General features: G+C 48.7%; 1 protein-coding gene and 1 long non-coding RNA gene across 2 annotated transcripts in view; both read right to left on the bottom strand.

The window, feature by feature from the left end:
* Positions 1-23,244, bottom strand: part of klar (klarsicht) — a 324,252-nt gene that overhangs the window by 147,898 nt on the left and 153,110 nt on the right. The window lies entirely within an intron of this gene.
* LOC149332353 (uncharacterized) lies at positions 5,613-10,347 on the bottom strand. Its single transcript, XR_016285153.1, has 4 exons — positions 9,994-10,347; positions 8,453-8,580; positions 6,336-6,558; positions 5,613-5,770 (listed from the first exon to the last, which is right to left on the bottom strand). It is a non-coding gene; the product is annotated as an uncharacterized LOC149332353 (long non-coding RNA).

Raw genomic sequence — 23,244 nt, 5'->3', positions numbered from 1 at the left:
GTATACTACAATGGGGCGAATGCAAGCGGCGGACTTTCCATTCGGGGAGCAGTTAGGCGAGCCGCGAACGAGGCAACGCCGCGGGGCGTCCTTCCCTTTCGGGCAGTGCGCGCCAGCCGGACAACACGCGCCATGGCAGTCGGCGCTCGAACGAACGAGTGGCTGAAGCGCGATCACGACCGTCGTGCGCCGGAAACGCGCGGTAGAGCGATCCTCCCGTCGAATCCCTCCCGTGCAGCGGTGAACGAGCCGAGGCACAATTCCAGGGGTACAAATCATGAACCCCATAAAATGTCACCGGGTCGGTCCTTCGGCGGAGACTAACTCCAAGAAAACTGCAACGCGTTAAGTGTTTTGTGACATGCGGGGTTTGTGATAAGTCCCGCACCTTAGTTTCGTTTTACGGGGTTTAACGTCCCAAAGTAAATCGAGCTATATGGGGGACGCCGTAGTGGAGGGCTCCGGATAATTCCGACCATCTGGGGTTGCTAAGAACCTCTGACTCGGGACAGGCCGCCATTGGAAACTGGATTCCAACAGAAAGCAAGCGTATAGCAAGGGACGGCAGAAAGTTAGGGTGGCCGGATGTGATTAAGAAGTTTGCGGAGACACGGTGGCCGCCGCTGCCGAAGGACAGGGCTAATTGGAGAGACATGGGAGAGGCCTTTGCCCTGCAGTGGGCGTAGTCAGGCTGATGATGATGATGATTGTGGGGTTCTTTAACACATAGGACAGTACACGGACCTCTAGAATTTCGCCTCCATCGAAATCCGATCGCCGCGGCCGGGATCGAGCCCGCAGTCTTCTGAGAAGGTCCGCAGCCGAGCACCATAACCGCCGAGTCACAGCGGCGGCTAAAGTCCAGAGTCTGTACAAGGCCTATGGAAGACGAGCGGAAGGCCACGGACTGATTTCGACTAATCGCAGTTCTTCGACGTACACTGACATCGCACAGCGCAGGGGCGTTTTGAGCGTCTAGCCCCTGCTTTCGGAATGCAGAAACTTCGGCTGACCAGTCTAACGCCCAGAGCCAAGCCAGTATATAGCGAGGCGGGCGCGGGGCATTAGAAGAATGCAGCGCAATAAAACGAATAGGTTTGGTTTGGTTTATGAGGTTTAACGTCCCAAAGCGACTGAGGCTATGAGACGCCGTAGTGGAGGGCTCCGGAAATTTCGACCACCTGGGGTTCTTTAACGTGCACTGACATCGCACAGTACACGGGCCTCTAGAATTTCTCCTCCAAAGAAATTCAACCGCCGCGGCCGGGATCGAACCCGCGTCTTTCGGGTCAGCAGCCGAGCACCATAACCACTGAGCCACCACGGCGAGATAGCGGCACAGGCGGTCTGGGAGTGCGCGATACGCACTAATTATCATTTTATTTGTTAGCTCCCGAGCTCACGCTCTAATCGCGGATTCCGACCAGTGCTCATAAAGTGCCCAGAAGCGCGTCCATTCACGCGCAAGGCTCGTCGAGCTTATACAGCGGCTGCTCTCGTCGTTAAAATGTGTTGCGAAATAGACGTAGACGTTATCACGTGCTGCACAGTATAAACGAAAAGGAGTAAAAAGGAACTAAGATGTCCTCTAGCGCACTCTTTTATGAAAAAAAAGTGCGTATAGAGGACAGATTACCCCTTTTAACTCCCATATAGGTGCATTCGCGTTTGGAATGTACTGTGGCCAAATACACGAAGGAGTCCGCCTGCTGGCAGCGGGACAGGAATTATGGAGTTCAAGCTGCTGAGACTACACCGTTAGGTATGAATTCAGAGTTTGTATTTGTACCGCTCTGGAAAATAAACGAATTGAATTGAATTGATTTCCGAAACCCCTCAGCCGACTTCGACCTCATTCATTCGGGAAAACCGTTCGTAGCCACACTCGTTTCACCTGGGGAAAAAAAAATAATAATAATTTGAAAAATTGCCTATACAACAGACAGTCAGTCGTGAGAGCCCAGCTTATATCACGCTGCACGCAATTAAACCCGCACTGCTTTGGAAGAGAGAGACAGAGGATGGGGAGAAAGGGCAGAGAGAGAGAGAAGAGGCGGTTTCACGACTCGCTATAACAGCTCCGGACGACGCTTGGAAGGATGGAGGCGACGGCAAAACGAAATTGGCGCCGCGTGATTCCGGCAGCAGCTATATACGAGCGAACACGACCGCGCACCTACTACACGCTTCAGCCGTCGAGGCATTACACGCACCGCACGAAGACAACCGAAGCCGCCGGCGACCAGACTCGGTTATAGAGAGTGCCGCACTTAGGTATTACACACGCAAGCCCCGCACGCACCGGACGCAGTGCAGACGCTACGGCACAACCGCACGAGCAACAACACCGACACGAAGGCAAAGCTACAAGCACGCGCGTTCGGGGCTCCAACGAGAGTCTCGCCGAGACGAAGAAGCGGAAACGTTCACTGACTGGAGAGAGCGCATAATATATCGGACTTGTTAAAGCTTGCCCCCTCCCCACGTGCCGCGGGATCAGAGATTATCATAATACCTCCCCCGGCAGTGAGTGATTAGAGCGCTTCGAGCCATCCGTATATACCAGAAGCACGAACGCGGAGAATACCCCCTACACCAACTTCGATCGCGCTCTTCGGAGGAAGGTATACGTATACACCGCTGAAATTATACGCCGCGCAACGCCAGGCCAATAAGCGCGGCGGCTCGGTCACACAATGGAGCCGTTGGCGAGCAGCGTGTATACGTGGGGGAAGTCAGGAAAGCGCACCGGAATTAAGGCCGGGAGGGGGGCGCGCGTTTCCGGTGTAATAATAATAATAATAAAAAAAAGACGGCCCGTTTTCGTCTTGTTCGATCCTCTCCCTTCTGCACCTCCGATTCGGAGGGATAACGCGCGCCAGTTACGTAAGCTGCACGCGCGGGGGAACCGCGTTAACGCTTTCGGCAGCGTGGGCCGCGCGCCAGTTCCCGACGCTCGAGATGCGCCGAGATACGGACACGCACGGGGTATATAACACGAGGATTAGCGGCGGGCGTGCACAAATAAACTGGCGCGTCGGTGAGGCCCGCAGTGAAAAACTCTTGAGAGCAGTGCGGTCTGCTGCGTTCGATAAATGCGAAAGCATTTGCGTTGGTTGCTGCTTGTCCTCAACTTTTTTTTGCAAGTGATCCTACGTCGCGTGACACTTTGCTATATCCATTAAGTTCGTTATATCTCGTTTCTAGTTACGACATACTGCGACCATTCCCTTATATCGGTATTAAAAGTTAGCTTATGACGCGTTACAGTTCGTTACATCCGGTTTCTAGTAACGGCATACTTCGATATATAGGGTATGTTCGTTATATCTCGTTTATAGTTACGACATACTGCGACACTTCGTTATATCGGTATTACAAGTTACCTTATGACGCGTTACAGTTTGTTACATCCGGGTTTTAGTAACGACATACTTCGATATATCCGGTATGTTCGTTATATCCGGCTTCTATAGTTGCGATATACTACGACATTCATTATATCCTGTGTTTATTAACATTGCGACATACTTCATCGGCATCAATTTTATAACCATTACAACACTTACGTCCCGACTATCCGATTTCCAGTGCCACGGTCTGCGGACAACTTTTCGTCTCCTGAGCCATACAACGCGCCGGATATTTTCGACCACGTGGAGTTCTTTGACGAGTACTGACATCGCGCAGTACACGGTCATCTGGCATTAATTTCACCTCCATCGAAATTCGACCGCCGCGGCCGGGATCGAAGCCGCGTCTTTCGGGTGAGCCGCCAAGCACCATCACCGCTGAGCCACCGCGGCGGCTGAGCGCAAAGTTGAACATAAGGGGAAAGAGGGGAACCTTAGTTCGCTTATCAAAATTTCTCAGAATACGACTTGACCAGGTAATGACGAGCGCATGCTCTTGTCGGAACACTATACTCTTCCCCCACGCCCCATCTTCAGAACTGCCCTTCAAACACAGAGTTTAGCAAGGGTCCTATCAGACGCGATGATCACTACATTTAGTGTTGATCACCAACTCTCGGTATAGCACCGTATAGCAGCACGTATCAGGGCAAACAGATCTAGCTCGTATACGGTCAATGAAAAGCGGCATCACTGGCGAATGCCCTTTATGAGCCCGGTATATACAGGATACGGGCCATGCACCCAGTCACAAGTGAACGAACTCAGCGACGAGCGGAAACGCCGGGTGCAGACACCCATCGGCACTGCAGAGCACGGCGATGCATCGAGTACCGTATACGTTCTTCTACAACTGTCACGCAAATTGTTTTGGGGGTTCCTTTCCGAAAAGTGGGCCTTTCTGTTCTTCCCAGAGCGATAGATCCTTGTGATACTCTGAAACACGCGAAAAGCATGTGAAAGTTGACACACAAAGCTGCCACTGCTGCCGCAGTGCTCAACCCTTACAAAAATTTCTACCCAGTTTTAATTAAATACTTATTGACTCTCGGCAATAAATTGTATTGTGGTTTAATTGAGAGCTTATAGACTTTTTTTGTCGAGTTTCAATTTAAAATTGGCCACCGTATTCCAATTGACTGTTTATTAACTTAACTCAATAGATCCAAATTGAGATTTTATTGACTGGCAATACATATTTAACTGACTGTTTATATACCTGCAGTTCACATTTAATTGCATGTCAATTAACACTGAATTCATATTAAGTTAACATTTAATTGCCAGTTTATTATGAACTCTTTTGTGGTTTAATTGACAGTTTATAGACGTTTTTGTGTTGAGTTCCAATTTAAAATTGGCCACCGTATTCCAATTGACTGTTTATTAACTTAACTCGATAGATCCAAATTGAGATTTTATTGACTGGCAATACATATTTAACTGACTGTTTATATACCTGCAGTTCACATTTAATTGCCAGTTTATTACTTGGCATTTTTATTTAATTGACCTGCAGTTCACATTTAACTGACTGTTTATTAAAAGATCTAAATACATCCAGTCGAAAGTTTACTGGTTGTTTATTACCTTGCCACAGTGTTCCGAGCTACATAGTGCATCCGCTATGTGCGTGTGGTGATCTCAAAATCACAACACTGCGATACACTCGCAGAAAAGAAAATTGGCGAATTACCCTTCCTGGTGTTTCGAGACCAGATTTTCAGAAATGAGTTCTGTGACATGGCATAGTGTGTTCTCATCTGGTGTGACTCAGCCGGCTGATACCAGCTCTGGTGTGCTTTGGTTTACTGTTTCCTGGTGCGGTTGGTGTAGCATTCCGGGATGATGATGTCAAAGGAAGGGTGAACCATCCAGAAACAAATTTGTTACCTAACATGTCTTCATAGTGATGCTCAATGTTTGGACATACTATCGTGAGCAAAATTAAGAAACCAATGCAAGTGCATGCTGAAACGTGCCATATTGCATATGGGCATCGGTCTCGACAACAGGATTGCTTCGTCAGGCGGCGCCCACATGCATTTTGGTAAAATTCGGCAAGAACTCACAGGGGTCTCTCAAATTTGAGCACGGTAGTATGTACGTAGCAGCATGCAAATAAGTATTACATGATTCATGTTCTTGAGAAGCACGAAGAGCAAGTATGTATTGAAAGAACAAAAAAAAATGCTCACATTTGCCTAAGAGCAACCTTAGCTTTATTAGTAGACAAAAGCAGCGAATGAGTCGCACTGGAGGCCCCTCGCGTCATAGCGTGCATCTTTTCCGAGAAAGTCGAATATCTTTCATTGCCTTGATGGCAGCTTGAATCCATTTGTGTGTAGCGACAGTGCCTGAAGATTAAGGGAGAAAAATTATATTTATTATGATATACACTGCTACAATGATCCCATTGCAATGACAACTAGCAAATGCTGCTATTTGCATTAAAGGAGGATGGCTAATGTGACAGCACCCATGAATGCCAACACTGAATCAGATCTCTTAGGCCTCAACACTTTTAAAATACCGAGCTTCACAGCACATGGCTGCCAAATACCAACAGCCTTATTTCTAAAGCATGACAGCTGAGCATTCATGAAAATTTGTTAACTCCTGGCTAGTTTTTCTGTTCATGCACTGCCCCATTGGTCTCAGAACCTCGCCATTTAAGCTATTTATACTGTCCCTCACATGAGCTACAAACTATGCCCATCAATTAACCTCTTCTACACAAACCTTCACATGATGACATACCTACAGTGAATTGGTCACTAGCTTCCATCCCATACATTTGTTATTACCCTTTGTTTTGTGCTTCCTAATAAACCACTAACAAATCCTGAGTTGCAATTCTCGAATACACTGACGGAGTGAATATATACTTCTGTGCTAAATCCAGCTAAAACCAGTAATCACCTGTGAGTGCATCCATTTTCACTTGCGTGAGTGTCTTCTGTAGAGCCTTTTCCTTGCCTTCCAATATCCTTCTCCTGAGCAGCTGCCAATGAAGCTGCGCTGTACCACTGCTTCTCTTCACCACACAGTTGTGGTGGCCCGCTTCAGAAATACTGCATCCTTCTGGATTCCGTCCAGAGTTTGTACACAGCCTTTTCAATCTCGAAGCAATAAATGAATGCACCTGCAGGAAACAGAACACAGGAATAAAATTTCTATGCTATAGTCACAGCCAGGAATGAGGCGTTAATTGCGGGTTTAACGTCAAAGCGACTCAGGCTTTGAGGAACACCCCAGTGAAGGGCTCCAGAAATTTTGGCCACCTCGGGTTCTTTAATGTGCACATACATCGCAGAGTACACGGGCCTCTAGATTTTGCCTCCATCGACATTACACCGGCGCGGCCAAGATCGAATTGCATTTGTTGATTGCATAGTGTCATATGGTAATATGCTTTCATGCCTGTTGAAGCATGCAAGTCAGAAATCATGTAGTTGTTTAAAATAAACACAAAACTTACACCCTCACAATGATGGTGTCATGCAATAGTAGTAGGTTCCGATGTAAGAAAGAAGTGAAAACGGTAATTGTGTACTTTGCCTTTTTATAACGTTAACTGCACAAATCATTTAGGAAAATGATTTCATGCTGATGAAAATCACAGATTAGTGTGTGTAATAGCAAATATTCAAAAATAAAAATAGTATGCAACAGTAGGAGCACTGCCTGTATATCACACAAGAGGCTGGGCTTGCTAAGAGCAATTCTGTAATTCCAGCTTTTCCACATGCCCTTGACACAACACTGAAATGTGCAATACCTAAAAAATTTAAATGTGATAAAGAAGGAAGTGTAACACACACTGACGACTCACTAGTAGACAGAGGAAGTAGAAATAGTAATGCAATAACCAGCACTAAAACGCACTAGCCTTCATAACAAAACATGATGCAATTAGTCACATCAAGATGCAGAGCCATGCCAGACAAGCCAGTTTCTTAGAATGGCAAAAGCACCACTACACTCTAGTATTTCCAAAAAGGTGCGCATGTTACAAGCCAAGTGCTTCTTTATTGCTATGCTATTTTTCACTATGACCATTGCTGCTAAGTGCATGAGAAAAAGAGGGTAACATTTCGCATTTTACCTCTTTGTTGTTTGGTTTGCTTTTCTTTGTACTTGGCTCCTTTCTATTTCTGAGTATATACAGTGCAACCCATATAATGTGGAAAACTGATAATATAAACAGTTGTTAGTGCAGCATGCATTCATGTCTTATATCCTATTCTTTTCGAGTTGTTTAGCCATGCCATCAGGTAGCAAGCCAAAAATCTGAGTCAACCAGGTCGCTACAATCTCCTAGACAAATATATGTGAATTAGAGCAAGTATACTCACCGAAATGGCAAAAATCTTAAGGTTTACAGTTAAACTACTATTAATGCCTTTCATATTTTGCTCCTCAAGTGAAATCAGATGCCTTCGCTGGAAAGGTCTCTGAGGATCAATAACTTTGTGTGGGCTAGTCGGTTAAGCATCGTTGTAAGAGGCAGCGCAAAAGAAACCAGGATGAAAGGGAAGACACATATACCACAGGACGAGCGCTGAACTACCAACTGGTAGTTGGACGAGTGCTGAACTACCAGTTGGTACTTCAGCGCTCGTCCTTTGGTATACGTGTCTTCCCTTTCATCCTGGTTTCTTTTGCGCAGCCTCTTACAATGGGTCTCTGAGGAGTGTCATGTGACACTGGCGTTACAGTAGAAGAATGAAAGTTATCCTACGGCTACAACTGTTTAGGAGGAGTGCTGTGTGACACAGGTATTACAGTAGAAGGATAACAAGGCTGTCCTCCTGCTGTAATATCGCCTTAAAATGCTGCTCTGTAGCCCGCCACTTCAAATCCAGAATCAAAGTTGCAGTATTGGATGACGCCTTATTGAGAAGAAACACACATATACTATTTCAAAGGCAAATGCCAACATATGCCGTCAACACTGGTTCAAAGCACACTGGTGCAACACACTGATCTCAACACAGAGTTCTAGAAAAACGCACTTTAGAAAACTCAGTACTTACATGTGTTCTGCAATACACGTTGAACGGGCACAGACAAGGAAGACAGCCCCACAGTTGGACAGCGGAGACATCCTTTTCAGTGACAGCTCTTTTCAGACCTCTTCACCATTGGACAGCAGGCACTTCACCTGCATAACATCATAATTTGAATTTCACCTGTGCAATCTATGGAAGATGACGTACCCACAATGACTGTGTTAATGGGTAAGAATTCGTAATGCCAGTTTCACACAAACACAAAGCAAAGTTTAAACAGACAAAAGTTACCTTGCTCACACTTGAATCCACAATAAGCTCTGCACTGTTTAGGGTTCTTCAGAAATAATTAATCTGAAAAGGCTGTTAGAAAAGGCTGCAAAGTGCTCGAGCCTATTTTTGGACTGGTTATTCTTCAACATCTAACAATGATTTTTCTTCACGGTCGCCTGCCACTAAAAGCACTTTACGGCTACACTAATGATCGAACAGGCAGTTTTCTCATTGGGGAAGCCGCATCACTCCTCTATTTACGCGAATACGCGTTCATACAGCCTGTTACTGGATGTGGCTTTTTGAGCTTGTAAGACACCACTGCAAGGCGATTGCACCGACAGTTCAGCCTTGGAGGACGACGTATTCAGTCTGCCTTTGACTCCAACGCGATTAACCGCCCGCCACAGTGGCCAGTAGCGCGTATCGCTTGGTTTGGTTTGGTTTATTGGGGTTTAACGTCCCGAACTATAAGGGACGCCGTAGTGAAGGGCTCCGGAAATTTCGACCACCTGGGGTCTTTAACGTGCCCTGACATCGCACAGTACACAGGCCTCTAGAATTCGCCTCCATCAAAATTCGGCCGCCGCGGCCGGTATCGAACCCGCGTCTATCGGGTCCGGCAGCCGAGCGCCGCAACCACTGAGCCACCGCGGCGGGTCTGGTGCCGCACAGTCCGCTGCAGCGAACACGACTCGATGTCGTATCGAGCAGAGTATATCAAATGCCGAGCCCTGACGCGTACTCGCGTAGCGCAGTATGCAGCGCCAGAGACCGAATGACGCGCACTATGGGCCACCGAGGCGGGCAGCTATGGGTTAGCTGCGTCGAATGCAGAGCGAACACAGCATACCCCTAGAGCTCGACAGCAGGTTTAATCGTCTCGCATAGGTGTGTTCAAAGCTTACGAAGCCACTTCAAGAAATTGTATCGACGCGTGTACGCGCAGCACATAATGCAACGCTAAACAGGTCAAGTTGCGTGCACTACCGTCAAACCGCTGCGAGCGGATAGCGACGAAAAACATGCGTGCAGGCAGCAGTGCACAACCACGTCGAACAATGATTTTAGCTTATTTTCACGGCGTTCGCGTCGCAACGGATACACTGTGAACACAGACAGGCCAGCTAGTTATAGTGACTCAATGTAGAGTGCATTTTGCCACCGCAGAAATAACCGTGCACAATGGCGGCAGCGCCTCATCTCCTCCGTTTCTTCTCGCCTTAGTGCTAGGTGGTTAATTTGCGTGGTGGCAAATTGCGCGCATTCCTGCGCATTATTACAGGTCTTACCTGAAAACGAAGACTCGACGCCTTCCAGTAACCGCTTTCTTCTTTTGTAAGGCGGTTCCGGTAGATAAAAGACGCAGCAGCTTCCATCGGTGAAGTCCAACGTGCTGTCATGACGAAAAGCCAGCAGGGTTCCCGGCGCGGTCGCTTTTTCACGAAGCACACGAAGGGCTGGAAATTGTACTGCCAGCGGTGCCAAAAGCTACGATCACAAGTCAAACCAAACACGAGTTTGAAGCAGCGATTTTGAAATAAATACAACACAAAACATGCCCCAACGAGCGAGCGGCGAGCACAAACGGCAGCACGCCGGAACGACCCACGTGGTCGCGTGGTGCCCGGATGTGTTCGTCTTGTCACGTGACCTGCCAGCCTGCGCGCTCGATTTGAACGGCGTTAGCAAGTCCGCGGCGCTGGCGCAAGGTACTACATATGCTGTATATTGGTTTCTCAATAGGTGTGTTGAATACTGGTCTCACGAGGCATTTCAACAGCCTGTATGCTTATACTCTATGGTCCAATCAAGATGATGCCATTTTATTTAATGCGTTTGCCTCCTTTTTGTTGTAATAGTCTTTAGTTACCCTCGTGTACATACGTGTGAATGCTCCCTTTGTGAGCAAATGTGTACGGCCCCTTATAACCCACACCTGTAAAAATCCCCAATTGGATTGACATCTTCAATCGTAATAAATATCAGGTTTTTCAGGGAAGACTCGAAAATTTTCAAAAATAGGCTTTTTGGGGTAAAAATATGGCTTTTGCGGCACATTATTACCAGTATCGCTGGACACCGGGAAGCCGGTTAATTGTCTTAGGTAGTAAGCTGGTAAACTAATTTCTAACTTTTTAACTATCAGAGATAGGCAATTCGTTGCAATTAGAGATTTGTAGCCGGTCGTTAGTAGTAGCCATATCAGTTTTTAGAATTTCTAAAACGCGATTACACTCGCTGCTGTGGCTCGACAAAATTTGGCTGCATCGTGCGAAAATACATTCGGTTTAGAAAGCATGCAGGCAAAGCAAGCCCTCCAGTGCATGTAACTAGTCGAAAAAGCCAAATTTTGTCGAGCCGCAGCCCCAAGGGTAATCGCGTTTTCCAAATTCTAAAATCTGATATGGCTATTACGACCAGCTACAAATCTCTGATTGCAACTAGGCGCCTAACTCTACTGATTAAAAAGTTATTTATTAAAAATTAGTAAACCAGCTTACTGAAGACAATTTACCGGCTTTCTGTTGTCCGCCAACACTGGTGATAGCACAAACCATATTTTTACCCCAAAAAGCCTATTCTTGAAAATTTTTGAAGGTGATTGCTGAAACGCTCGGTATTCAGGTAATGCTGCCTCCGCACCATTATGCTGTCACATTTATGAATCAGTAACTCAAGTGAGCTCTCCCTTACATTGTGCAATTTAATTCCAACCTAAGGATAGTTTCATACCACATTTCTCACTTGGTACCAAAAAAGAATACTGTGTTCAGTTGTACGTTAAATTTTACACTGCGAAGCGACCTCATGAGCAGTGTTTTTCCGAGTCACAACCTACAACCAACTTCAACATCATGACCTCTCCCATAGCAGATATAATATGAATAAAGGCTGTTCAGCTGAAATGGGAATCGTTTGAGCTGTTGTTGCGGTTGGTTCTAAAATTTGTGAGAAATCTGTTGTAAATTTAATTTTTGTTGCTAAAGTTTTAATTCACTTGTAGTCAATTAAATTTATATTGGGTCATATCAGTCAATAACATATTGACTTTTTAATGAGTCGTGAGAAATGGGCTGTAAATGGAATTTTCGTTGCTTGAGTTTTAATTCACTTGAAGTCAATTAAATTTATATTGGGTCATATCAGTCAAGAACTTATTGACTTTTTAATGACATAGTGAGAAATCGATGTAAATTGATTTTTTGTTGCTTGAGTTTTAATTCACTTGTGGTTAATTAAATTTATATTGGGTCATATAAGTCAAGAACTTATTGACTTTTTATTGACATAGTGAGAAATCGATGTAAATTGATTTTTTGTTGCTTGAGTTTTAATTCACTTGTAGTCAATTAAATTTATATTGGGTCATACCAGTCAAGAACATATTGACTTTTTATAGACCAAAGTCATTAGGATTTGAGTATTAATAGACTTTTTATTGACTCAATAAATACTCTATAAACAGTTAATTGCATCTCAATGTTCATTTTTGTAAGGGAAAGGCCGATAACACTGACAAGTATTAAAATAAAAAATCGGAGCCGTGAGCGAAAATGGAATAAAACGTACGTTCAAAGTTTAAAGGGTCAGTCTACTGAATTTTATCGACCATATTTTCTTTGCGGCAACCGATAGCTCTCTGCTCAAATTACCGTTTAGCCATCTGTGGTGCCAAGGAGTGCGGTAGAACATTTTAAAATAGAATTTATTAATGTGGCAACACATCTGCATGAGATGGTAGTCTCATCTGGCAACCATCTGGATTTCCGCCGCGCGGCGACAAACATGGCGGCGCCCGTCGAAGCCGGACCTCTCGCTTCGGACTGAATTCTCGTTGTTGCCATGGGCGTCCGGAGGGGGGGGGGGGGCAAGGGGGGGCGGCTGCACCCCCCTGGAAAATCACTCACTCGAACCGTGAGTGATGGCCGCACGCCAGGGACGGTGGTGCGCTCAGCCAAAAGGGTAAAAGCAGCCCCGCTTCCACGCTTTGGGTCACATATCTGCGAAATGCCGCGTTCGGGCGCGCGTCGTTCCGCCGTTTTCAAACCATGCCATCGTTAACTCTACTGAAGGGCGACCTGTTGCAGACATACAGCGGCACCAGCGAGCATGTGTTTCGAGCCGTCTTGAGATGGGTGTCTGTTTCTTTGATCTCTAGAGAGATAGCGACACGGAGGCAGACAGTGCACAGGGCATCTTGTTTTCGCCTTCGTTACGCCGGTCACCGATGAATCCTTCAGGAGGGAAGGACAAATCAGCCGTGTCCACCCCCGCTTTGTCGGGCTGCTCAGGGGCAAGCGGGCGATCAGACGGCGCCACCGCCGCTCGCTGTCTCCTCCGATCCTCGGGAGAGCGCAGTTCGGTAGAAGCGCCGCATTCAGAATCTTCGGCAAAGGGGATTACCTGCTTTTGTTCACGGCGACGCAGTCTCCAGAGGCGCCCAACACCAGCGTTCCTTACGTCTTCTCCGAAAACCAGCGCCTTTGGTCAACGCAGCCCGATAGCGCCCGGCTGGCTCGCCTGTCCCCTCTGTCTGGGCCTCAAATCACAACAGCGCCCATGTACTGTGCGATGTCAGTGCATGGTAAACAGACCCAGGTGGTCGACATTATCCGGAACTCTGTACTATACTCCGTCCCTCATAGCCTGAGTCGTTTTGGGGCTCTGAACCCCATAAAAACACAAAAACAAATTTTACGACCGGAGTGGCGAGTGTCCCTTCCCCTCGGAAGTCGCGCGGCGTTCCTTTCACCCCCAGAGTGTGCATTCGGGGATATTGCGGCAAGTAAGCCCTTGCACGTGTGCGCGCCTCTGTGTTTGTGCTTCGGTGTTTTTAGTGGCCGGTTGTCAACGGAGCTGAGAACAACCAAGACAGCGGACGAGAAAACGACGAGCGGCGAGCAGTGTGTGTGCGGTTGCCCGACTGTGCGGATGCGCGAGCAAGATGGAGCGAGGTGTATGAAGCTGCGAGCGTGCATTTATCTTGTAAATAAGTTTTAGTTGTATATATAGTCATCTTTTGTTTTCGACGTACGCGTTCAACCGTTTTTCCAATCAATATGTATGATGAGTGTGCACCGAGAGCGTGTAATGAAGCACTGAAATGAATTTATCACCCGTGTAATTACGCAATTCGCCCAGAAAAATCCGAGGCGCCTACAGTTGCTGTTCAAGGAAGATTGACTGAGTGAGTGAGTGACTGTTTGTGAACATATTGTGCTGTGTGCTGGTCATCAATCCGGGTGAGTCGAGAACCCGTATGCAGCAAGACTGAGCACACTTCTCCACGAAGTGATAGTATCTTTTTGCATTTTTTTATTAGTTTTAATGGTTTCTTTGGTGATAAACTCCAATGTATCTCTCCTAGCCGCGCTTTAGTTTGCTGTTTGTACTTTTTCTTTCATGTGTGTATTTTACTTATTTTTTATTTATATACAAATAAATAAGTTTATTCCGCAAATAGTGCCTTTTTGCTACGAATATACCCCCCCCCCCCCCCCCTCCGGCGCCAACAACCAATGGCCCCCCCCTGCAAAAATTTCTGCGGACGCCCTTGGTTGTTGCTGCCTTTTTCAGTGCGTTCACTGGCCATAAATGGGGCGCCTGTCTTTCGCTTCGTCTCATCTCGCCTATAAGAAAACATGTAAGAGATACATTTGCTTTATTTTAATAATTAGAGTGACGATTCTGCCGCTCCTAGGCTTAAGTGGAGAGTCGGTTTGTTTACAGCAATGGTTCCCGTCCTGACGACCAGATGGCGCCACTATAGGCTGAGTTTATTTTTGCGTCTCTGCTAGCATACGCTGAACTAAAAGTGGAAATGTGCCTGCGTTTTGCGTACTCTCTTATAAATATTCATGTGATTTACAGAAAAAGCGAGCGGTACGCCTTCTACAGTTTACTAGAACAAAACGTGCGTTTCTCTGACATTGGGGCATACAAATGGTACGTAGTATATTCACTTATGCTTCTACAAAAAAAGACTACCACTTTCTTGAACAAAATGAACGTTTGGGGTCGCCACCATGCTTTTTTACGCGACTTTTAACGCCGAAATAAAATATAAATTCCAGCCTAAACCGGGCGCAGACCCCTCGTTATTGATGTTATAGGGTGCCAACTACCAGAATATGCCATTATTTATACACTCATCTCGGTGAGTAGACTGACCCTTTAACGGTGTGAACAAGAGGCGGTGCGTTGGCGATGACGAGCAGACTGCGTTTCTCGGGAAGGAATAACAAGGAACACCTGACAACGGCAATCGAGGAAGATAGCGCAGGCCTCAGTGACAAGAAGAACGACACACAGATAATAAATGAGGCATTGTACACATGCTACATTACCCAGAGATAAACCTTGCCTAGTCCCTCCGAATACCCTTTACGGACTTTTCCGGCAACCGCACGCTGAAAGGGCGGAAATTATGGCCCTGCAACGCACAGCTCATTACACTGCACAGCATTGCAATGCGCAGTTCATCACACGAGCATGAAATGGCAGCGAGGCAAGGTCCCTTCCCATTAACTACATAGACGCAGAATGCGCAGACCGTGACCCCCTCCGAATGCGCGCCATCCACGCGCCTGGCACGAACCCAGAAAGCGGTCGCAAAGCCTCCCCTCCCAAAAACACGCGCGACGCGATTAGCAATCCAACATAACAGGCGCAGGCCCGTCGGCGTTCGTGCTCAGACAGTTATAGGCACGTTTAAAGCTACCGTTCGGAAGAAGAAAAAGAAGAAGAAGAAGAAGCCATTCATTTCACGCGCTGCAGCAGCAGCGACTGACCCCGCGGGCGGAAAAGCGAACAGTGCGCGGTGGTTACATGCGCCAAGGACGCTCGTTCTAAGAGGCTGGCCAACCGTGTATACGCGCCGCGAACAACATAAGCGCCGTGCATTGGAACGTTCCAGCGAGGCCTTCTGACAGCTTTACTGGTCGTGGAACTTCCCTCGACGTTTCCACACAGCGACAGAAGCAGCCACTGTACGCGGGTAACGTCAGCGTCGATTACAGGGCCACAAGCAGCCGTTGCGCCTTTCCCGAATCCTCCCCTATACGCCGTGAAATCGCCGCGGCAGGCTCGTCTTGCAAGGAAGCGTTAGCTTAACGAAGTTGAGTGCAGAGTGTATGTAATACAATTAAATCAGGCGATATGGCCTGTTCAATTTGTAACACGGAAAGGGCTTAATTACGACACAAGTGTTCGCGCTTTGCTGGCGCTTTTTCACGCAGGAAAAGAAATCCGGTAATCTCTGAGGCCATGTGTATTATTCCATAGCGCCTATCGCTCCAAATTGAAGGCTGTGCCCTCCGACCGACGCTGCGCCACGCTCTCGCACACTCCGAACAGAAATGAGTAAAAAAGGGAGTAAGCTGTCCTCTAACTCCCTCCAATCGAAGGGAGTGGCTAGAGGACAGGTTATACACCCTTTTTACTCCCATATAGGAGTATTTGTATTTAGAGGGCACTGTGTTATGCAGAAATTTCCCCACCATGCACTTGAATAATATCAGAATACCGTGGTTGCAAGGAGACAGCAGATCCTACAGCCGAGTCTTTTCTTTTTCTTTCTTCCTTTTCAAGCGCTGCGTGACGAGTCCGCCACTGACAGAAACGAGCTCGGAGACCACCGCACGGTCCCTCCACCTGCACGCGGCCGGTATACCGCAGGCGAGACGACGTAATCCAAGCGACAGGGAAGTAACTGCGTGTCATTCGTTGCGCATGCTGTAGCAACGCACAACAGGCGCGGCTGCAACCGGATGAGATGCGGGGTAGCGCTCTTCTTTCGAAACAACGCGCACACGTGTATCTCGCATTAGGTCTGACAAAACACTCCCCGCTCAAGCGGGCCCAATAACACGAGCTCGCTGTTTGGAAACACACGCGACTGACTGGACGCCGGTGGAGCTGAAGAGGAGAGCGACAACAGCTAGGGTGGTTATCGTGGAGAGGCGTGCACTGTTTGGCTCGCTCTGCGTAGGATTTCCGTTTCGCAAGACGAGGTGCTCCCGTTTTTGCTCGTTCTATAGCCGCTACGCCACCTATAATCTTCAGAAGCCAGCCGCGTGGGGCCAGGTCGCTGACATCGGGCAAACGGACAACGTCTACAGCAGTGTCCGAGCGAAGACTGTGGGGAGTGCGAATGTCTGCTCTGCTTCGAGCAGGCTCCGTATAATACGTGCTACATCGAGACGAGGAAAAAAAAAAAAAAGACCCGCACGCTAACAGTCCAGTATGCCGAACACGTTAGTCGAGGCTCGCTACCTACGCCCCCTGCACAGATAACGCCGACCAAACACCTGCTACCCAGAGCGCGCGGCGTATAAAGTGCGTGGGACGGCAGGACATGCAACCAGAAAGTGCAATGCACTGCGCCGCTTCGGACCTGCTTATTGAAAAACAAAAGAACCAGAGCGCCTCCCACACGCGGCCGAAAGCAAACGGAGGCAGGAGCAAGCAGAATCGGCAGGCGGAGGTCGGTGCCGGCGAGGGGAGCCCCAGTGCTCGTGCACAGCTCGCGTGGCTCGCTTCGCGTGATACGAGAAAAGAACCAACGAGCAAAGCCACGAGGTGCCTTATGCCGCGCGGCGTCCGTGAACGCGGAGAAGACGAAGAATGCCCTCGAACGAGAACCTCGGCGTAATACACTGCGCCACTGTGTGGGCGCCGAAACACTGAGACGGGCGCACGTGACGTAGAATAAGAGAGAGGCGAGGGGGGGGGGGGGGGTCAAAGACTTCCTCGACACGCCCGCGTCTAGATAGATAAAAGTTGCGGAACGGGCACTGCGCGAACGCACGCGTGTATGCATGCTAACGAACCGGGGAGCAGCGGCGAGTGAGAACGGAGAGGAGGAGGAGGGGGGGGGGGGGAGAGAGAGAGAGAGTAGGCGCTTTAATTCCCGGCAAAGAGACCAACCGAAACACCCACCGAGCAAACCCCGTAAAAAGAAAAACACTGGCCGTTTCAGAGCGAGCCCGACCGCTGCTCAACGAGGCATCGTGCACCAGCATAAAGCGAGGCAACGAAGTGTCCCTTATGCAACGCCCCTATATGCTACCTCGAAATCCCCGGCGACCTGTAGCGGCTCGAACACAGCGAACACGGTATACCTGTCAGTGTGCGATGGGCAATGGATGACACAAGTTCAATCAGAGGCACCGACGAGGCGACTATACACGTTCTCGAACTGCGCGCATACAGCTCCGCGCCCCGCGCATGGAGATCGCGACAACGGAGTGCATAACGGTCGGGTGTTGTTGACCCCGCCAACGTATACCAGCCTCTCGACGCTGTTCGCACTTCCGTGGCTCGCAACTAAAACTGCAAAAAAAAAAAACGGCTAGCGGAAGAGAACAATCGTTTTCGTTCGGGACTGTTCTGCACTCCACGGACCACACCGACAAAAGATAAAAATAAATAAAGAAAGAAAGCGATGGGTTCACTCCTTGGAAAGTATACCTAGCGTCTCTTTCGAAACCGCACAAAATGTAATATCCCCCCCCCCCCCCCCCTCCCTCCCGCCTGTCCGCGCACAGCACCGACATCGCAGCGGGGGCGTCGTGTCGCACATTATTCAAGGCTATGCGGCGGCCTGGAGTCGTGCGCGCCCTCGACGAACGGCCGGACGGAAAAGCGACCGCCCGTCGATATACTTCGATCGTTCCGACGAAATCTACGTGAGTGACAAAGTCGCGTCAACTCATACAGCAGCGCAAAATACAAAGAGGAGCACCGGAAGAACGCGGACAAACGCCGCTGGACGCTACGCCACGCCCACCACTCCGACGCAGTACACACACTTCCGACGCCACGGACGCGTCCTCCTCTCCCCACCCCCTCAGGCACAACAGGGCGCTGACTGCTGTAGCACAGCGGTCGCCTGGGCGCGACAGCTGCTCGCTTGGCCGCCCGCTCCAAGCGTGCAATGTTCCCGGACCTGGGAACACACGTGTACCTTTCTGTCGACGTAAGAGAAGCCTTCGTATACGCGGATAACCGGCCGCCACGCTGAGCAAACAAGGGGGCAAAAAGACGAAACAATTCGGTACACGCCACAGCACAATCTATACCGATGTGCAAATCGCGTTTATAGGCTCGCGAGTCACCGACACACACCGGCGACCTGCGTCGTCTGCAACGAAAGCGAAAAAAGGAAGCGCGCCACGTTCGAGAGCGGACGACATCCGCTTTCCACTTCCGGTATAAGCGGACGCGAGCAAACAAGAGCATAGCGATGCGCCGTTAAGGAGAGATCGCGAACTTTTTTTTTTTTTTTTTACTCGGCGTGCGCAGAGGCAAACACTCACGTCTCAAGAGGTGCTGGCTCCGCCGAGGAAGGGAAGGAGAGTCATCGCTCAGCAGTTTTGGTGGATGTAACGGAAGACGAAAAAGAAAGAAAGAAAGAACGAACGAGAAATGAACAATGAAGCGATGGAAGGAAGAACCGAGAAAGAGACGAGAAAGCGGATAAGATCGAATAGGGGAGTGCCTGTCAGTGACGAGGAGACGGACGAGCCTGAGCTTCCGTCATCTCCCCCCCCCCCCCCCCCCCCCCTTCTCCACCACATCGACGAGCGATGCACGTCAGGTGGAGGTAGACGAAGGGCGAGCCAAGGCATACCCTAGGCGAGCCGCGCCCGCCGGCTGTCCGGGTAGGCACGTCGACAAACAGATATGCAAACGCGGGTGGTAGTGAGGGGAAGCCGACAAGTGCACGCGCGAGGGTCACCTTAGCAACGGTACGCGCGGCGGCGGCTCGATATGCCTCGGATAGCGGGAGAAAGAACGTACGGCGCCGGGAACTTTCGTGCTTTGTTTTGTTCCCGCCAGTGGCTTCCCCGCGTGGCTTTTCTGCGCGCCGCAGTGGGCAAGACAAAAATCTTGCGCCTTGGGGCGTGCCATGAGAGACGGAAAAACGGCAGGGGTGCTGCTTCACGATGGACAAATGCACACGGGTCCAACCGCAACAATGGCGTATTCGCTGTTCATATCCACATAGTCCAAGGATAGACGAAAGGGGGAAGGGTAGTCGTACGCATACGACAAAACCGTCGCACAGATCTCTCAGACTTTCCGTAGCAGACGAAATATTAGCCCTGGTTCGGGAAATCGACCCCGCGGAATTGCCGCTATAGACTTGCGCAATAATTGCGCCAACAAATTAACGGGCCAGTGTGGCTATAGATGATGGCAGGGGAAAAAAGTTACCTTAAGCTGCAACAGGAGCGACTGTACAGCTCGATCGGGAACATCCGGAGGAGATATTACGGAGAATTAACGTCCGCGTGATAGAAAGCACGCTGCTGCAAATAAAGGCTCGCAGCAGCGCTCTCAGTTCGCCGTATATGCGTCGTATATGCTAATGCGCCGTTCCCGCGAATTATCACCGCTCTTCCTCCCCGAACTTCGTTTTTTTTTTCTTTCTCAGCCCCTTGCGATACAAGAAACGGCAACTTTTCCCCGGCAGTCCGGTGGCTTAATTTGCAGAGGCAGACGTTCATTGTGATTTTTCCTCGCTGTAATCTTACCTGACCCCAACAACACTAAAAGTCTAACGCTCGAGCTTGCTTGTATTTCCTATGCATATATAGTGCCATACTAATTACTGTGCTCATGCACGCAATATTATCCGTTGTGAATACCTATGCAGCGCTTCCTCTTACATTTCATTTATTGTTTCCTTAAAGGCCCGAAGGCATTAAATAAGGGGGGAGATAATGGTCTGCAATGGTGAAAGCGATGTGAACATGCATAACAAAAAACTAAACGAACAAACAAACCGAACAGGGGCTGTAATCATGTCAGGGTTCAACAGCAGGTGATACACCATTCTTCAAAGACACATTAAACAATACTCGCTACAAAGTGCGCAGAAGCGATCAAAATATATACGAGGTGAATTTTTATTTTCTCGCGGAATGTTTAGTGATCAGTGCACGGAGCGATGTCGTTAGGCATTGAATTCCAGAGAGCTATTGCGTTGGGAAAGAATGTTGAATACTTTGTTTATCAAATGTTTAGGGGAATCCCCCAAGGTGGAGATTTGTAATAAGGGAGTAATTACTCATTGACATCCACCCAAGCGCAGCCATACGGCTACAAAGGAAAGCTATACAGCTTTCTCAGAAACTTCGCAGTTAAAGAAAAATTCGTCCTGGTCCGGGGTTCGAACCCGGGACCACCGCTTCACCGGAGCAGTCGCTCTACCAATTGAGCTAACCGGGACGGCAAGCTTATGGTAGGACGAGAGCGAATTTATCAATAACTAGAAGTGGGAACAGTGTTGGTTAAATGACCAACAAATTTGACCAGACCAACACTGTTCCCACTTCGAGTTATTGATCAATTCGTTCTCTTCCTACCATAAGCTTGCCGTCCCGGTTAGCTCAGTTGGTAGAGCGACTGCTCCGGTGAAGCGGTGGTCCCGCGTTCGAACCCCGGACCAGGACGAATTTTTCTTTAACTGCGAAGTTTCTGAGAAAGCTGTATAGCTTTCCTTTGTAGCCGTATGGCTGCGCTTGGGTGGATGTCAATGAGTAATTTACTCCCTCATTAATATTTCGTTTAGTATCCTTAGATACATTCAACGCCTGTTTAATTACACGCTTGACTTGTACCCATTCACTGACCTCTGGCTAAGGGTGCAAACAGCTTTGTTTGCCCCTTAGTATCGTACAAGGAACCAAACAGACCTTGAAACGAAAAACAAAAACGTGCCACCGCGGCGGGGAACTCGAACAGTTTAGGTTTCAGATCCCGCACCCGTCGTCGAAAAAAAAAAAAAAATCCCCGTATTATCTGCCGACTGTGTCTGAACTTCCAGTGCACCGGTGCGCCTTTCAAGGACATCGCTGCACGTATACACCGCGAGGCGTAGGCCCACAGACTCCATCCCCTAATCGATAACGTAGAAGCACTGCGCTCGTTGAACGCGGCAGTCACGTATGCCTGCACGGAAGCCGCCGGGAGATAACGCTCGGGCTAGTGTCTACAAGCGACGCAAAACCGGCGAAATGTGCCGTGCGGCGGAGACGATAACGATATATGCACCTGCGCCGGCATCAGCGCGCAGTAGCTGCGTGTATGCCCTTCCTCTCCATACACAGACAACACGGATGACGACTTTGAAAGGAGCATACGGACGCCGAATTTATCAGGTTCTCTTTACTCTCTTTGCAGATAAAACGCGCATGGTTCCAGAAAAAAAAAAAAAGGCAAGACTGGAGAAGAAATGGCCCGCCGTGCTTTCGCTTATTTATCTGAGACAGAAATATAACAGCGCTATGAAGGGAGACAAACAAAAAGAATGTTTTTTTCAACAACAAGAAGGTTTTTCTCGTGTCGGTCACCCTTTGGCGCTGTTATTTTTCAGTCTCAAATAATACGCACTACTTAGAACAAAGTGACGTTCTTTTAAAGCACCTTTCGCTGATTTATCGCACGCAGCGCCGCTTTCCTCCCATACTTTCGGTTTCCGCGGGCTCGGACGACACGCAATAGTGACGTGTTCACACATCTCTCGCGCAGCACGTGTTTTCAAAGGGCTCCGTGATTCGCGGCCCACGACGGAGCAGCGAACGCGTCACGTGCTAGGCGAGAACACGTGACCTCTGTGCCGTCCTTTTGATGTCCAAGCCCCCCCCCCCCCCCCCCCCCCCCCTCATTCCGGAGGTCGAAAGCGCTGGAGAAAAACGGCGCTGCGATAAATTAGCAAGAGCACCATGGGGCACATCCCTTACAAAAAAAGTTTTCGACAGTCCATAGAGTGTCTATAGACTTCTGTCTATAAAGTCTATACATTGTCTATAGACAAATCCTCGACAACAGTCTATAGGCAATACAAATGCCATAGACAGTCTATAGACAATCTAGATTTATGGCCATACACTTTTAGTAGACTTTTGTCTATAGACAGTCTATGGACTATCAATAGACAAAAAGCAATATCTATAGGACGTCAACAGAGTCAATAAGAAGTCTATAGACTCTCTACAGACCATTTTTATAAGGGCATATGACCTCCGTTTCTTCCCTTTCTGAAATCGTGCGCATATTTTTCGGGAAATAATACACAAAACAAGAGAACCTGCAAATTTGGTGTCAGCAAGCCATTAAGAGGAGCGCCGCGCGAAACTAGCAACCTAACCGCGGCAGCTAACAGGCTACTTGTTAAATTCGTTTAAACAGATTTGCCAGTCAGGCCGGGAGCTATACATATACACTGCCGGGCCACACCCAAGAGCGGGCGGTCGATCGGGGAATCAATTGGGACCGTACCTTCCCGCTGCTTCGCGCGAGCGCAAAAGAAACGCGGAAGTCGTAAAATAAAACAATGCCAGGAAGTGCCTGCGCAGCTTTTTCGCCCCAGCACTACTCCACGTGCGCTGCGAGAGGCCACACCAATGGAAACCGCGGGCAGAAACTACGCCGCTCAGGAGACAGCGAACGCCGCACATGCGGCGTGAAATACACCCCGGATGACGTCATCCAATAAAACCAAAGGGGGAAAAGAAAGAAGAGGGGAAACG

This window comes from Amblyomma mixtum, chromosome 8 (genome assembly GCF_055824585.1).
Source record: "Amblyomma mixtum isolate Tamu chromosome 8, ASM5582458v1, whole genome shotgun sequence".
Classification (NCBI taxonomy): Eukaryota; Metazoa; Arthropoda; class Arachnida; order Ixodida; family Ixodidae; genus Amblyomma; species Amblyomma mixtum.
This window is presented reverse-complemented; position numbering and strand designations above follow the sequence as displayed.